The 17,018-nt window shown below is 37.8% G+C and overlaps 1 protein-coding gene across 2 annotated transcripts in view; it reads left to right on the forward strand.

The window, feature by feature from the left end:
- The window catches only part of Wdr62 (WD repeat domain 62), an 85,150-nt gene that overhangs the window by 5,129 nt on the left and 63,003 nt on the right, over nt 1-17,018 (forward strand). For both annotated transcript variants that reach the window (XM_046623826.2, XM_069135610.1), the window contains exon 2: nt 11,986-12,023. The gene's annotated coding sequence lies outside the window, so the exon portion shown is untranslated. The remainder of the gene's footprint in view (nt 1-11,985; nt 12,024-17,018) is intronic.

Genomic DNA, 17,018 nt, shown 5'->3' on the forward strand with positions numbered 1-17,018 from the left:
CTACTTTCTTGCCAAAATCCGCACAAACTGTACAACTTCCAGCAAGCCGTCATCTCTAGGCTTGGTTAATCGTCTTTCAACCGTTACCAATCGTTTCTTGTGTCGTGGAAACGTAGGTACGTCATGATTTATTATTTGCTTGCTGCGCCAGGAATCAGGAAACCGTTGTATCACGGAACCGGCGGATTATCCGAGAAGGCCGAAAGTGGCGAGAAAATTCATTCGTGAAATTCGTTCATGAATTTGTATGAGGTTAAGATATTGCGATATTACTTCGATTTTGTACTTGTGGTTTTTTTTTTTTTTTTTTTCTCTCTTTTTACTATTTAATCAATTTAATCGTACGTTTGCATCGTACGGAGATGATAAGTATTATAAGCGTATCGTACGTACGTATAGTCTTGATTCTTGTTCATCGATTATTATGAAAAAAAAAAAACCAAGCCAAAAATGGTGATGTGGGTATAGTGGGACGACAGCGAAGAAGAGGAAGTGACAATTTTGTGGTTTTTATTTTGTTATCGCTGCCTCCAGACGGTAATGATTTAAACGGAAAAGCGGTTTCACCTCATGCGGGCGGTGCGGGGTTTTTCTTTTTCTTTTCTTATTCTGATAAAGACGTTGCACCATCACCGCTCATCAACGAGGAATTACGAGTTTGCATTGCGTCGGTAATGAGACGACGATGTTTTACACCTATAATGTAGCTGCTGCTGTTGATGGAAGGAGTCGAGAGGGAATCGAGTTGCAAACGACTAAGAGGTTAGAGGAGACGGAGGTAGAGGTGGAGGTGAAGACGGAGATGGATACCACGGACACAGCTTCTACGCGTCTCGTTTTACGCAATTGCGTCATCTCACCTCTTCTTCTTCTCTCTCGCGGAGTTCGCCGCTTCCAGTTTGTGCTGCTTATCCTCAAAACGCTCCCTCGAATTCAATTCGATCTAGTAGCAGCCTGAGAGGCATCGTATGAGATAGCTGAGGCAGAAGCCGAGTGTGTACAAATGTTGATATTATTTGTGGAAAAACATTGTTAGATTATTTCTGTATTGTAAAGGGAGAATTATCGTGCCGTTAAAGTTGGTAACGTTTACGTACAACGGAATATTGGAACAAATATCACCATTTCGCGACTTTGGAACGACTTTGAAGCCCAGTTATTCCACGTGTGTTTCTCAAATATTAGTCGGCAGTTCTTGCGGTGAGAATTTAAAAACTGCGAAGTAACGACCGTCAATTTTACGTGAAGAAAATTTAGGTGTCTTTTTTACATTAACGTTAGAAATTTTAAACACTCGATGGAAAAGAAATTCATACTCCGATATTATCTCTTACCGTACACGTTATATACGTATTGTGATACTCATCCAGTGTCTGTTACGAGTGATACAATCGACTTATTTATACCACCTCGTTGATTGTTGAGAGGAGAATAGAACCGTGGTATCGGTTATGCCTTACGCCTTATACCTTGAGAATGCACGCTTATAGGTGATTTGACTCGCCTACGATGGTGTTTCGGTTCGTTTCGAGGTAATAATCTACACACGAAAAGGATCCCTCGAGGACGAGTGTGTGAACGGCATGCATGAATAACTCTGTACGATGTCCACCGGCAGCAGCTCCGCAGGAGCAGGATGGAGGAGGAAAACCTTAGGGCGATGCATACTTGAGCATCAGGTATACACGCCTCATCGTGCCTGGAGCAGGTTCATTCAGTAAAGAAGCCACAAAAGGTTGTTGCAGCAGACCTGCGAGGTACTTCATACCTGACAAGGCTCGCCAAGGCACCTGCCTAGTCGCTCTTACCACTCTCATCCACTCGGTATTTTTTCCAACGGTGACCGATCGTCGTGTCCCTTCGAATGACGGGAATATACGTTGTAATATTATGCACGTACGTGTATGTGTGCTTGCCTATTTTTCCCACAAACCTCGGAAGAGTCTGACAATGAGAAGAGGATTCGACGGTTTTTTACATTTTCGACAACTTGCGGCAAAGGCGGGGAAAATTTTTGAAGACGAGAAATCACGTTCGTACAAGTTATTATTTTGTAATATTCGAATGGCTGAAGGAGTTGGCTTTTCGATATATGAGTATATTTTTTCTCTTTTATCGTGGTTTGCTAAATTTCCGACATTCCTAAAGATGAAAATTAACGATTTTTCCTAATCATGTATTGTCGCAGTAACGTTAACAATTTAATCTTCGTATAAATTTTGATTTATTGCTTCAAAATTGATGGTCGTATCAAGTCGCGTGTTTGAAATTCTCCGGCATCAAATTTCTCTCACAAACAACGCGTTTCAGAATTCATTCTCTGTTATTTATTCCGATAACGAGTGTGAGAAATTGAATTTTGACGATATACCTGATGGAAACTTGTTCTAAAGAAAGAAAAAAAAAACCAAAAAAATAAAACAAAAGACGAACAAAGCAGCAAGTTTTTTGCGGTTTCGCATATCGGTATCGCGCTGTAACCGATTTCAAGGTACGGCATATGTATGCTAGATGACATTGTGCGGGTAACAGGACTAACTAATTCCATCCTGCCTGCCTGCCTGCCTGCCTGCGTGCAAACCAAGGCTGTGCCACGTCTTGCCGTAAACAATGAAATCGCATGGAATATGTGTAATACTTACTTTTGTGACGACAATGTAATTGCGCTCTGTTATTTGCCTGCTTGGAGAGGTACTTCCGCCTTAACCTTCCTTCATTCAACGATCAGCTTGTATTACTTCCGTCTGCGGTTCGACCTTTCAAAAACAGAAAGAACGCCGCAGAGGTTTTTTTTTTTTTATTATTTTTTTTTTTATTTCGGTAGAATCTTACACCAGGTTAAAAGTTTTCCTCTCTCGAAGTTCACAGAAATAAACTTTGCTAAATTTATATTTCGTTGAAATTTATCTTATCACGATTGAGCGTATGCGATTACTGCTGTAATCGCGAAATGGAAGAGGAAATTTCTCATCTCCAACTTGATCGCTGCATCCGGAGATTCATTGATATGTAAAATTTAACCAGTGTTTATATAACGTGCGTATTGCAATTACGTCTTACACGCGAGACGATTAATTCCATTTATCCATCCGCAAGGATTTTACAGATGTGCTTGTAACGATTCCACTGAATTTTTTTTTCTATCAAGATAAGGAGATACGTACGTACGTACGTACAAATCGTTTAATCTTTCGATGACGTTACCTGTCCATAAACGATCGGCGTTTCCGTTATCGTTAAAACTCGTGCAAAAACTTGGCCAAATTTGAAACCCTCATATATTTATACTCTCTCTGTTGTATAATATACACGTCCGTATATCTTTATACATATACGTAAGTATAGGCAATCATATTATATACATATATAGGCGCGATATTCTCAAACCAAATAGGCACATACCTATATCATATATCCTCGCGGTGTAATTATTACGTCCGTACAAATGCCCCGGCTTTATAATCCTAAAGTTTAGACACGCTTGTGCGCGTGCTTGTGCCTGGATAGATTATCCACACTCTTTCACTCTTGCTAACCAAGTCGGATACGTAATAGTGTGTGTGTGTGTAAAGGTGAACTGCGATCGCTGTGCAGTTTCTTCTTTCTCTTTTTCTATAATTCTTTACTATTTTTTATTTATGTTTTTTATTCTCAGATTTTTATTACTCCTTACGCGACTCTCGCGTGTGCCTATACATGTATGTGTACGTGTATACACGTAAGTAGTATTACGCTATATTTGTACAACTTATATCGAGAATCAGGGTCATGTCGATATTCTACCTTAACTATGCTACGTACACTTATTTATACCTTATGCCGCATTGAACGACGATTTTCTTGTCTCTTTGAGCGTTGCTGAATCCGTTTAGTGCGGTGGTGGTGGTTTCTTTTTTTTCTTTACTTTTGTGCCAATATTTGACGTTTGAGTAAACGATATTGTTTATTTTATTCTTCTATACTTGCCTTTTTATCTCTTTCTCTCTCTCTCTCTCTCTCTCTCTCTCTCTCTCTCTCTCTCTCTCTCTCTCTCTCTCTCTCTCTCTCTCTCTCTCTCTCTCTCTCTCTCTCTCTCTCTCTCTCTCTCTCTCTCTCTCTCTCTCTCTCTCTCTCTCTCTCTCTCTCTGCTCTTTACGAGTGCTGCTGCAGTATCTGAGGCTTGAGAAATCGCCTTCTCGCAGCCGTACGTCGATTGAATTTTAAACTTTTGGTCTTCACCTTCGTAGTAGTGCTTAAACGTTGCGTGTACGACCGTACACTTACCGGGATTACCAAACTACGCACAGTTTTCTTTTTCTATTTCTATTTTTTAACAGACAAAAATTGGTAACTTTAATCTCACAGAGAGAGATTTGTCTCGTTTTGCTCGTCGATGTGATTTCCAAATCGGGCAAACAAAGTTTCTTGATATTCACGCGTTTGCGCTTTATTCTTTCTATTCGGGTATACTTATTTTCGTCTGATTATTTTACTGCGGATTCTCTTTGCTGTTACCTAAGCATTACGCAATATGACCGACTGATTCTGTGGTATAATATATGCATAGGAATACCTTGGCCAACTCGACTAGGCTTCGCGGTCCTGGCGTGTGCTTCCTATTTTCTTTTCTTTTTTTTCTTTAAATTCTTTTTTAGAAAGCAGATTAAAAAATACAATTCACTCATTTGGAACCGATGAATGGCAGTACCGTGACGGACCGTCGCGTCCTCGCGTTGTTGCTAATAATACGCCACTTTTTCTACAACGATATCGCGTATAGAATTGATTAATTAATCATTCGAAGAACGTGAGAAAGGAATAATATCAATTCCTTTTACCAACAGTTCAAAGATGCGAGAAGAATGAAAAATAAAATACAATGCAGCTGTAAGTAAAGAACAAGTATATTGACATCGAGTGTATTATAAGATGACGGTTGCAGATTAAATACGTACGTCATGTTTTGATAAGATTTCATTCAGAATATTTTTAATTCGCTGTTATTTAAATACAAAATTAAATCATTGGGTCTGGAAAGTGATGGAATGCTTAAAACAACTCACAATTAAATTACAGATAATCATCGCGTCTTTTAATATGACCATGCATACATTTTTATCCATCTAGCGGATAATTTTTCATCTAGAAAAATGAATAATTATCAATAAATATACCAAATTAATCAAATTTTGGAAATTATTATTATCTTCAAATTAGTCAAATAAATGTTAAAAAAAGAGAAAAAAAATAGTTTCCACTTCCTGATTTGGCCTCAAATGATCGCCTTTGATCGAAGAAGTTTTGAGGCTTTTTCTTTTTTTTTTAATTTATAAAAATATATCGGCTGGAGAGAAAAATCTGGAATAATTCAGGCGTGCTATTCGGTGTTAGGAGGATCGTTTACAAAATTATGAACGTAGTTAAAAATTTTGAGGGAAAATCATTTGTCGAGTCGCGTAGAATACTTCGTACGCATACATATTCTGCCCTCATAATAACAGCTTTTGTTGTTGACTTGATAAAACGCGATGCATGAAAGGCACAGCACGGATGCAAAATCTGCATGCGGATGCATCGATGCGTTGAATAACATGCAAATTTTTTTTTTCTACGGGATCTTCCGTTAATGAATATTCAAAATTATGCATTCCTAATTTTTCTTATACATATGTATATAATATATATATATATATATATATATATATATATATGTATAATCCGCGGACGTTTAGTGGACTGTGAAATGAGAAACCGTTTCGTCTTGATCGTGTATTTATAGATGAGAGAAAATTATCCAGCTACAATAAATTATAACTAATTGGTTTCTCACAATATTTGTTACAAATTTCGTACTCCGTTGCTCGGACTGTGAAAATTCAAGGCAAATACACGAATGCTTGTTGTACATGTACCTAATAATGCAGTGTGTGGTTCGAGGGCTGCGAAGATGATGTAGATGAGAGTTTTTGAAGTACATCTCTACTCACGATTATTACATTATGCCGCAGTGTGTGCTTGAGACGCGAGTAGGAATAAGTGCCTTTTTAAATATTCTTAAGATTCTCGCCTCTTCGAAACGCCTTTCGTTCCTTCTCAACGACTCTGAGAGACTAATGGAGTACGATGCGTGAAAGCAAAAAAACATCGAGACTTTTTTTTTTCAACGTTTGATTACGAATATTTATCCAGAAAAAATTGAAATTCGATGGGCATATTAGTGCCACGAATTTGTCGAGAAGTTTTTTTTTCTCTCAGGATTGAATTTTTTCAATATATAGAAATAAGCTTTTCACAAACCGTGGTAAATTGAATTTTCATTTAAAATCATACATGTACCCGAATTCTTGAAATTGATTCATACATTTTACTTCGTGTATCGACTTTGCCGAAAAACTGAAATAAAAATTTTCAAAGTTTTAACATACCTACAGTTTCAACCTAAATACGTCAAAAACTTTCTGTTACTTTTCTGAAGAAGTTTAACGATCCATACATTATTATAATCAGGCCGTTAATTAATCACATAACATGTGGGCTGGAAATTCGGCCTTCATTATGACGTGAAATTCTTCGCCTCGTAATCAATGTCTATCAATCTATTATACAAAAAACCGTCCAATGTTCATCCCTAGGCTCTGGGCCTGAAACAACCCTAATGGAAACCTCGTATAAAAGGCCATATTATCAGGCATATAATCCATTGGTGGTAATTTTATACATGATACGCCCTTTATGCTCCCCTTTTATCCCATGTCCATCACGTTCAAGTATTTAGCTTTATAAACGCGAGGTAGATGAATTTTTATGACCATGGATTATCCCGAGACGAAATTTTATATGTCATTTGAACCTCGAGAAAATTTCGAGCTTTTCTATGCTTACGCGATGAGAGTTTCTTAGGTACGGAAATCCTGTGTAAAAAGACCCCGTTTGAATATGAAAAAACCGCTCATTATGGTTATAAATCACAGTGAAAATTGCGACTTATTTAACCCTCGGAAGTCTTATCGTCAGTTCCTCTATTTCAGGTTTAAACCTCAATTAATCTTTGAGGTTTTTCGCTTCTTGAGTTTCACGGATTCTCGACGTTCTGTTTAGTGCGACTTGCGATGGGATCTGAGAATCTCGATGTTAAATTTTGATCTAGAATTTTTTCGACAACTTCGAGGCTCTGTATTGAATCAGATTGAGCTGTGAGGAGGATCTGGGGGGTGTAAATAAGATGAGAAAAAAAAATTTATTTGATTATAACAGTTGAAACTATATCCGGTATATTCAAGTTCGGGTTAAATAGATTAAATTCGGATTCTCCTGAACTAGACTTTTGTGTGTCTGCGGTTTTTTTCGTTTATCATTTTTAACCCATTGAGTCACACATTATTCTGCTGAGTCAACTCTTATTACAAAATAGTATGGCATGGTTTTTGTGGTCGCTAATTACGAATCTGAAATCAGATTTCAAAAATTGAAGATGGCCAACGGAAATTTTTAATTTAATCACATCCGGTCAAAAAACTATGCAGTTGTTTTTGGAGTCGCTGGAATCAGATTTCAAAAATTCGAGATGGTGGATCCAGATGTGTCTCCGGATTCGATCGAATTTGAAATTTTCGTACGCCACATTGAATCCGCCATTTTAAATTTTAAAAATCCGGTTTCAGATTCGTAATCAGCGACCTCAAAAACTTGTAATTTATGTAACGCGTGTATACGTGTAGTTACGGAAATGAATTATTCCTTCAATTTTCACGATATTTTTCAATCAATTTGTTTCTAACAATAATAATTTACATTATATCGCAATAACTACTCTCGAGTATTGAAAACCTGTTGGTACACTATCGGAGATAGCTAAAAAACCGCAATGAAATAGGTTTAAAAGTTGTCTAAATGTGCAAAAAATGGATTATAAAATAGGCGACAAGGTCGAACGAGGCTTACAACTACGACCGAAAGAGTTAACCAACAACTTATCGTCCGACGCGACGATTTCTGTTATTCCCCTCGAATTCCGAGATGATTTCACCGGGAATCTGCAGGGCAGAGCCCGTCCTATAGTCGGTTCGCGGTAAAGCTGGGCGAGCTTGCAGCAGCAGTAGCGACAGAGTGGTAGTTGCCATGCCTACGTGTCTCGCACCCCTCGGACCGAACACGTTCGATATTCCTTGCACCGCATCAAACTGCCAGTGTTATTATTATCGGTGTGGCGGTGCCGGCGATGCTCTTGGATCTCTCCGCCACGGCCTTCCTTTTATCTTCCTGCTTGCGAACCGACGCCGCGACGTTTAGGGTATTAAGAAATCATTTCGCACCCTCCGCGTCCTCTTCTATAAAAAATAAATATATCGTTATAAACGTCCAGACGTATAAACGCGTCGTGAATAACGTTAACGAATTCAACGTAACGCAACGTACACGTTCTCCCCTTTGCCAAGATTTTTTTTTTTTACGCATGCTGCGTGTTCCGCATTGCGGTGGGAAACGATACGTGAAACGTAATCGGAGATTTATCTATGACGTTCATTTTTCCACGTGTATGATGATAAATTTTAGGAATCGTGGAGGAAAAATTGATGAAAATGATTTGGTAGACCTTTTGATTGTTATCTCGATCTTCTATGCACCGAAATTAATTACTTGCTCTTTATGTTTCCGCGTTGTGTGGAATATTATTGAAATTGGAAATCAATATCGACAATATCGCTGCTTCTTTTTTCGCGACCTTTATAATCCCGCAACCATGGAAAAAATTGGTATATTAATATCTACGTTGTTCATCGTGGACTAAAAGAAGAAACGAGTTACATATACGCTAGAAAAGAGGCGCGCCTATTTGTGTACGACGATGTAGTTGTTATACCTATACTTACGATCGCGTACGACATTGTAGGACTAAATTATTTACGTACGCAATATACATATAACATATACTTATATATATATATATACCTATGCCATATTTCACGAGGTTGAACATCTCGCAGGTCACGTCTCAATCATCCTTGAATTCGTCATTTATCAACGCGTCGTGTACAACGTTTATATGCATGTATATGAGGTATTCCGCACCCAAACCGACCTACGTATGTCCCTCAGTATCGGTGATTTTATTTATTTTTAAGTATGGTGCAGAGTGTAGGAGAAAAATTATCGTTATCCCCAATCGATTGGCTTTAAATTATTCTCATGAATTTTTTGTAAAAAAAAGATCAAATTTTGGAGACCAAGATGAAAGTAGACAAGCTTTTGGTTCAGAGGCTAGAGGCGAAAGAAGTAATTGAAAAGCGAGAAAGAAAAAGAAACGTATTGAATATAAATGTAAAAAATACAAATTTATATAACAATTACTCGTTTCACTTCCAGCTGCTGAACAAAAATAAGCTTGCCCACTCCTGTTTTGGTTTAAAAATTTTCGTTTTTTTGACAACAAACTCACTAGAAAATTAAATTCGAAGCCAATCGATTGGGGCTGTTGATTCGAAAATTGGGTTTTCGTATTTTTGGGTGCGGTAAAAAATGAAACGCGTGGTCCAGAAAATCTAAAAATCAGTGAAAGACGATTTTTTTACACTCTGCACCATACCTAAAAATAAATAAAATCGCCGATGATGAGGGTCAGACGTAGATCGGTTTGGGGTGGAATGCCTCATAGATACACACGCACACACACTGTCTGCGATGATCAAGTCTATAATGCAGTACGTATATATATATCCTCACTGCAATTACGAACATCTCGGACAATGGTTAGTTAAGTCGATTTATATTTTTTCAACCGCATCCAATGTCATCGCCATTATCTCTTTAATCTGCTTATCTACCGATGATCTTCACGCCTCGTAGATACGTTAACTTTCGAGATGAACGATGATCAACTGACGATGAGAAGACAAATCTTTGAAACTTGTTCAATTTATTTTCTTTGGTCCTCCGCTCGTCTAAATCTTGGGTGTTTTTATCGAATGTTCTTTTTCAACTTTAATGGATTTTTATACTCTACAAAATGGAAAACGAATTCCCGTTCGAAATATATGTTTTGTCACGATGGTGTTGTCGAAAATCGTATGTACTATTCCCCAAGCTGTTTCGTTATTGCAACAAATATAGCCTCACTCGCTAATTGATGAGCTAACGTCATTTCGAGTTCGCGTATCGTCCTCCGTGATTTATACATCAGCTTCCGGCGAGGGAAATGAAACAAGCGATTGAATATCAGGGACATATCGGTGTCTCCCGTAATTCATATTCCACACCACGTGTGGTCTGATTAATTTCACGCAACGTATCGTCGCTTCGGAAGAAATAATTATTTATTAACGATCGTAATTTCTCGTATTTCCTTTATTTTTACCGCGGCAATTAATTTCTCATGCCGTTTCACGTTCTTCACATTTAATAGAAAAATATCTATTTTCTTGTACGTTTTCTCAATCTCTTTTCCTCAACAACGTACCGTATCGATTAAAATTCTGCCTCGGATAAATAGAGACTTGGTGGTGGTGAACGGCGATTGCAGGGAAATGTTACAAGTACAGTCCAGGTAAATCGTACTCGTATAGAATCAAGCAGCAATCTAGCTAACTAAACTTACTACAATTAGTTAGCTGCTAAACGGAGCTTGGCAGAGATATTTCGCTTCGCGCAGGTTATTTTCAGGCGCCTCGCGAATATCCAGCAGCCAAGAGCTGGGGCAAGTCTTAGAGTTGTTGAGCGTCCGGCTTTGGCGACTTTTCACTTTCCTCTCTCTTTCCTCTCGCCCAAGTCCAGCCTACGTACGTAACTTATACTTGTAAATAAAATTCCGAATCTCACAATCAATGCTCAGCGCAGAGATCAGCAGAGCTTCGTGTCAAAATATTGCGGTTTAAAAATTAAATGAAAAAACAACACTTGCAGATTGTTCCTTTATTTTTTAAACTGGTTTTTTTTTTTTTTTTTCCTCGTGCACCAAAAATAAGATTAACATAATATGTACGACTAACGAGAACTAAAAACTTTTACGTGAATTTGTGAATAAATGGTAATTCGTCCACTACATACGCGACTCGTACTCAGCTGTTTACTCGCACCCATTTCTCTTTCAGTTTAACTGCGTTACTCATACAGATACCTGACTGTTAGACAAGTGCTGGGTTACATATACGTACACCTATATATGTTTACACTCTAATTATACACGAAACTTAAACAACGGTGAAATCCCACAGGGAGTTGGTTAGATGTCGTCCTGTAGTGATTGTGTGACTTTCGGAAAGCAGGTATATATATATATATATATATATATATACTTACATATATTCCATAATGTTCCGAAGCTTTTTCCGAAAACCTCGCTACCCCGTTTAACGTTACGAAACTTCGTTATTCATGTCAATAAAACCGCCACAATACTCTGTTATACTTTTAATTAGTGACGTATTGTTGTATAAATGAAGACGATATCGGACCAACCGCCTGCTGGATATCGTTCGTTGTTGTTGTCTTTCCCGTTTCTAAGATTACATCTGCATATTTTCTTAGCGTCGAGCTTGACTGAGTTGCGTGCGTATAACGAGACTTTGGATAGACACGTGTATGCAACAGAAGCAAAAGCAGCAGCAGCAGCATCGGCTGGTTGTTTACGTCGGTTACAAATATACACGGTGAATACAGATTAGTGTTACAGTAGCCCTTCTCTGGCTGATGATATCTGCCTCGTATCATCGTCATCGTCTAACCGTTTCATCTTTATATACATTCGATATGCATAACTACGGAATATTACAACAATCCCTGAGAAACTTTATAGGAAATCGCCTGTTGTACAAAATCATCCTAGTTTACTTACGTTTGAAAGTATCTCCGATGTAACGATCGGTCATCGTTTATTAATCGTCTATGGTAACTTTATATTTACATAGTCCAAGTTTTTAGTCTATTCATTTGGTTTCGCCAATTCAGTTTACCAATTATTACGCAACTATAATCAGAGTGCAAGTTTTCATTATTTCGTTTTTCCTGTTACAGATTGCGTTGGACGCAGTACCAGAAACACACAGACTGAGGTGAGTCTTGCCCTGCTCTATACTACATTATTCAAGATTTGTATGTACAGGAAAATCTTAGAAAACCGGGAAAACTCAGGTAATTTCAAAGATCAGACTGGAATTTTGAGTCTGTCGAAGAATTAAACTCGTTCTTATACGAAGTTTTATCGATCACCACTTCATGCATTCTATGTATGCTACTTAATACCAAACTTTCTTTCGTTTTTTTTTTGCTTGTGGAAAATCGCAGGCTATTGTTTGTAAATTGATATTAATATTAAAGGTATTAGTATTGATGTGTAATGAAAAAAAAAAAAAAATTCATTAATCAGCGTCATATTTCGCGAAAGGTTAGTGAAAAAATCTTATTCACAGGCTGTAATACGTGGACAAGTCGAGGAATAATTTCAGATTTCAAAAAGCGTACAAACCCTGTTGTTACATTAATAAGAGGTAAAAAAAAATTTCAACGCATAATTCTCAAATCGCTATAAAGATTGCACAGTATAAAATGGGAGGGGTAGAAACAATCCCATACACACGCATATTGTTTAAACTTCAAAAACAACGGTAATAAATCGTGACGATGCGGAGGATCCTTTACGGAGTTGAAGAAGTCCTCTGGGACCAGCCGCGCGGAGCATGCAAGCGGAAGAAGGAAGAAGGAAGGAGAAAGTTTAGGGAATGGGATGGATGGATGCAGGAAGAGGAAAGGTGGATATGAGGGGTGGAACGAAGGTATAACACGGGAAGAGGATCCGCCTCCCTGCAACCAGCCCGGCAGAGTGCTTGCTGGTCGATAATCCACAGGTTTATATTCTGCTGCAGTCGTCGTCCTGCCACCACCGCCGCCGCCGCCAATCCTGTCTCAGCATTTTCCCCCTTCCTCACCTTATTATCCACCCTGCAGGTTGGAAATCCTTGCAGTGCGGTGGTTCAAATTTGCTCGGATGCACCGACAAACCGTCGGCTATCATCCTTCCGCGAAATTGGCACCGGCAATCAGAAACACCTTTACTGTGTTACGAGGCCGGTTCACCTCCTGTACCTGATTTAAAATCCCGACGCGAATTCCCCACCGTCGGAGGATTCGATAAATTTGTCCTTTTTCTCGCCGTTTCTTTCTTTCCATTTTTAATACATCGCTAAACACCCGACGATTTGTTCAATATTGATTTACAGTAATTTTCACATCAATTATCCGTTTGCTTTTTTAATACTTCTTTATTTTTGGCCCCTTGTTGTTGAGAGAGATGAAGTTATTGTAAGGGGGTGTACGTTAATTACGTGAAATGTTTTATTTTGTTTTCGATATGGACTACCCCCCCCACCCCTCCCCCTTGACGAGGTTTGGTAAGATTTGGTAGGACTCCCCCTCCCCCTCGCGTCAGATTTATCCTATAATTTTTCAATAACGAAATTTATTTAATATGTTCGTGTATTTTGCCTAATACCACTAAATACCTAATATTTAATATTTTCTATGCCCGGGATTGATTTTGTTATACAAAATGTTACGTGTTATTATACTCCGAATTAGAAAGTTAACGTAAGATTTGCCATCCCCCGCCCCCCACCCCCCCATTTTGAGCTCACGTAATTAATGAACGCCCTTTAACCGATCCGATTTGTAGAGAATTACAATAGTTCAAATACTCTCAGAGGTTAGTCTACATGGGTAGAATAAAAGAGTAGATTTTACTCAAAACTGCAGGGAAAGAGTGACACGATAGGTTTCCTTCGTAAGATATACTTCGTAAAATACGGAATTTACCCTTCTTTTTATCAAAATCGGTAGAGTTATTCCAAAGTTCTATTGGAAAGTGAAAATCTGTTGGTTTTAGGAATACAAGTCTTTACAGGCTAGTCGATTTTTTCTGCTGCATGATACGATACCTACCGATTTTTCTGCATCTTAAAGAGATCTTTCATTCTTCTTCTCCGTCTTAGACATCGAAGGGTGGCGCAGAATGACGTGCCAATTTTTGCCGCGGCTTAATTGGCTTCGTCGGTCTTTCTTCTCGGCTGAAAGAACTCTCGATGCAATAAGGGAAAGTCAACACGACGTCACTGCACCCGAGAGCTGTAGACCTTTGAAAGACTGTTATCCGAGTAGCCTACCCAATGCAAACACGTTTCAAAGATATTAGATATCGTATATACACACCTTCCCATCTTCCGTAGAGAAAAAAGACTCCATTCACCCAGAGACACGCCGCAGGTGCTCCTCTTTTTACTTCTTATCCTCATACAAGTTTTGGGAAACCCGAGCTTGTAATGCGTCGCACTTTATTCAAAGATGGGGTGAACGGTTAAAATGCACGCTCTTTCTTAATGCGTTACGAACCGAGGTTAACTCCACTTTTTACATTCTACAACAATTATACTTTTCTAATTAGTCCGAAGGTTGTAACTAAATCTTCGATAAAAAAAAAAAACAAATTAACTTATCGCTTCCTCTTTCGTTCTTCTTTCATTTAACACCATGTTGAAGTTGTTAACGTTATCATAACGATTCACGTTTAAAGAAACCGTTAGTTTATGATTTTTGAATGTTTTGAAATTTTTCTTCCTTCAAAGTCATTGTAAACATATGAAAAGAGTAGTTTTTTCCCCAATGTTTCGTTACGATAACGTTACTAACTTTAATCTCGTAATTCAACATTGTTCACACTTATCGGTAATTCGTATTGCCGACTCTTCGCTACTTCGGAATCACTTTGCTGCTTCGCATGCAAAAGAGTAGCATGGATGGTAGACGTGATGATAACGAATTAATACACGTTTTTCGCTCCGTATTCTTGGCTCGAATATCTTTTCAGCCGCAAGACGGCGTATTTGTCTCGTGGGCAAGTCGTCGGTTGGCCGCCAGCCGATATCACTCTTGTATCTCGAGCACGTACCTTGATAATAATGCAACAAACATTATACCTGCGTGTCTTGTACCATCTACTACGAATTTACTTTCAATACCTAGCTCGTATCTTTTTTTTTTTCTTTTTTATTATCGTATACTAGCGTCGACCAAAAGTTTTCAATACTTACTCTTGCATGTGCACGGTGGTCCTTGTATGGGGTAAAAAATAAAAAATAAAAAATTCCCTGTTCAAGCGGGAAGTTTCAAATTATTCAAAAATACGCTCGTTCGCTAAATTTTGTACTGAATTTTATTTCAAAGTTATTCGTGAGCAAAAAAATCCATTTTCTACAATATTTTGTGAAATTCATCTTCTTTTCAGTGAAAAAAAAAAAAAAAATCGTTCCGTCAATCAGACATAATATCAGAATAAAAGATTTGAAACAAAACACTAGCATTCATTTAGTCCGTACTGTAGTGGAATAACCTATATGTCAACACTATGCGATGTAACAGTCGATGCCATGCAAATATTGTGGTTATTTTTTTTTTTTTTTTACTTAATCTTATCATTTGACATGTTAAAAAAAAAAAAAAAAAAAAAAAAAAACGAAATAATGTAGCACACGTTTTTCATGGAATATCCCATTTACGATTTTTTATTTTTAGTTGAAAAGAAGATGAATATCACCGAATATTCGAGAATATGGATTTTTTGCCAACGAATAACCTTGAAATTGAATTCAGTGAATGAGCATATTTTTGAATAGTTGGAAACTTCCCGCTTAAACAGAGAGACGAGGAGAATGAAGTAAAAATCTGAAAAAATGAAGGAATTCTTTTTTCACCATTTGGAACCGATTTCACAGGCTCCATTGTGTTTTTTTTTTTTTTTTTTTTGACCTCACATATCAAGGAGCACACTAATGTGTCTTTATCCATTGCACTGTCAGTCTTGTCTCACGGAATCGACGATGACTCAAATTGTCCAACGGCTGTGACGAGCGCAGTTTTATTTCAAATACCCTTCTGAGATTCTGAATCATTTTCGAGCACCGCCGGTGTGCGAATTATTATCGATACTGTACTTTGTGGTATTATTATTGTTGTTATATACCTAGGTAATGTGTGAAAATCGGGAAGAGAAAAAAAATTCGGCAAAGTAAACCTGCGGCAGACTTCTTTTCTTCTCCTCTTCTTCGTTTCGCACATTGAAAGCACGAACCCGCGCCAAGCTGTAAACTCGTACGCTTTTCTTTGTCTCTCGTCTCTTCTCAGCCTTGCAAGCCGCGGATATTATAGCCTGTAGGTACGTGGTTTATACATTGTATGGGTATTTTGTATTATATCTACGTGTTGAATTCGAGATGACCGTTTAACGTAAACTGCATTTTACGACCGGTGAACCGGTCGCACGTTTTTCGCGTTTTTTAGCGCCCTCCAATTTGCTGTAAAAGTACTTGCATATTATGTACGGGGCTTCTCATGTAAGCTCGACCAATAATTTTCCCTCAACATTTTCGACCCGCTTCACAATTTTTTATACGATTCTACGAATCTACGATCTCAAAAAAGCACTCCTGAATTATTTCAGGTTTTTCCTTCCATCCGTTAATTTTCTGTAATTATTCAAACCCATCTAAAAATGAACATTTTTTTGAAAATCTCAAAAGACTTTCAAAAATCCTATTTTTTATCGTGATCATTCTGACACCCAGACCACGATGGGACCATTCTTTTGTTTACTTATTTATTCCTTTTTTTTTTTGTTTAAACACTTTTAACATTTTGAACAAACGAAACTCCATGCTCAAGAAATTACCAAAAATTCGACGCCCTTGCGTTAAAAGAATCAAACACAAAATTTTGCGTAACCTTGTGAGAATTCTCCGAACGTTGGAACATGGTGTTCCGTTATTATTTTATCGCACTCGGTATTTTATAATAATAACGCATGCAGACGCAATTATACGATTCCAGTCATGATTATAATCTTCGTAATATTGGTAGAGCCATTATAGAATAAAAAACTGACATGCGCTTCAGGTGATAATTACGTACCATATTAAAAATTTTGGTGCTCGGCTTTTTTCGAAAAAAAAAAAAAAAACCATACTCGGTTTTGTACGACGTACGTACGTTGTTCGTCTCTGACA

This window comes from Neodiprion pinetum, chromosome 4 (assembly GCF_021155775.2).
Source record: "Neodiprion pinetum isolate iyNeoPine1 chromosome 4, iyNeoPine1.2, whole genome shotgun sequence".
NCBI lineage: Eukaryota > Metazoa > Arthropoda > Insecta > Hymenoptera > Diprionidae > Neodiprion > Neodiprion pinetum.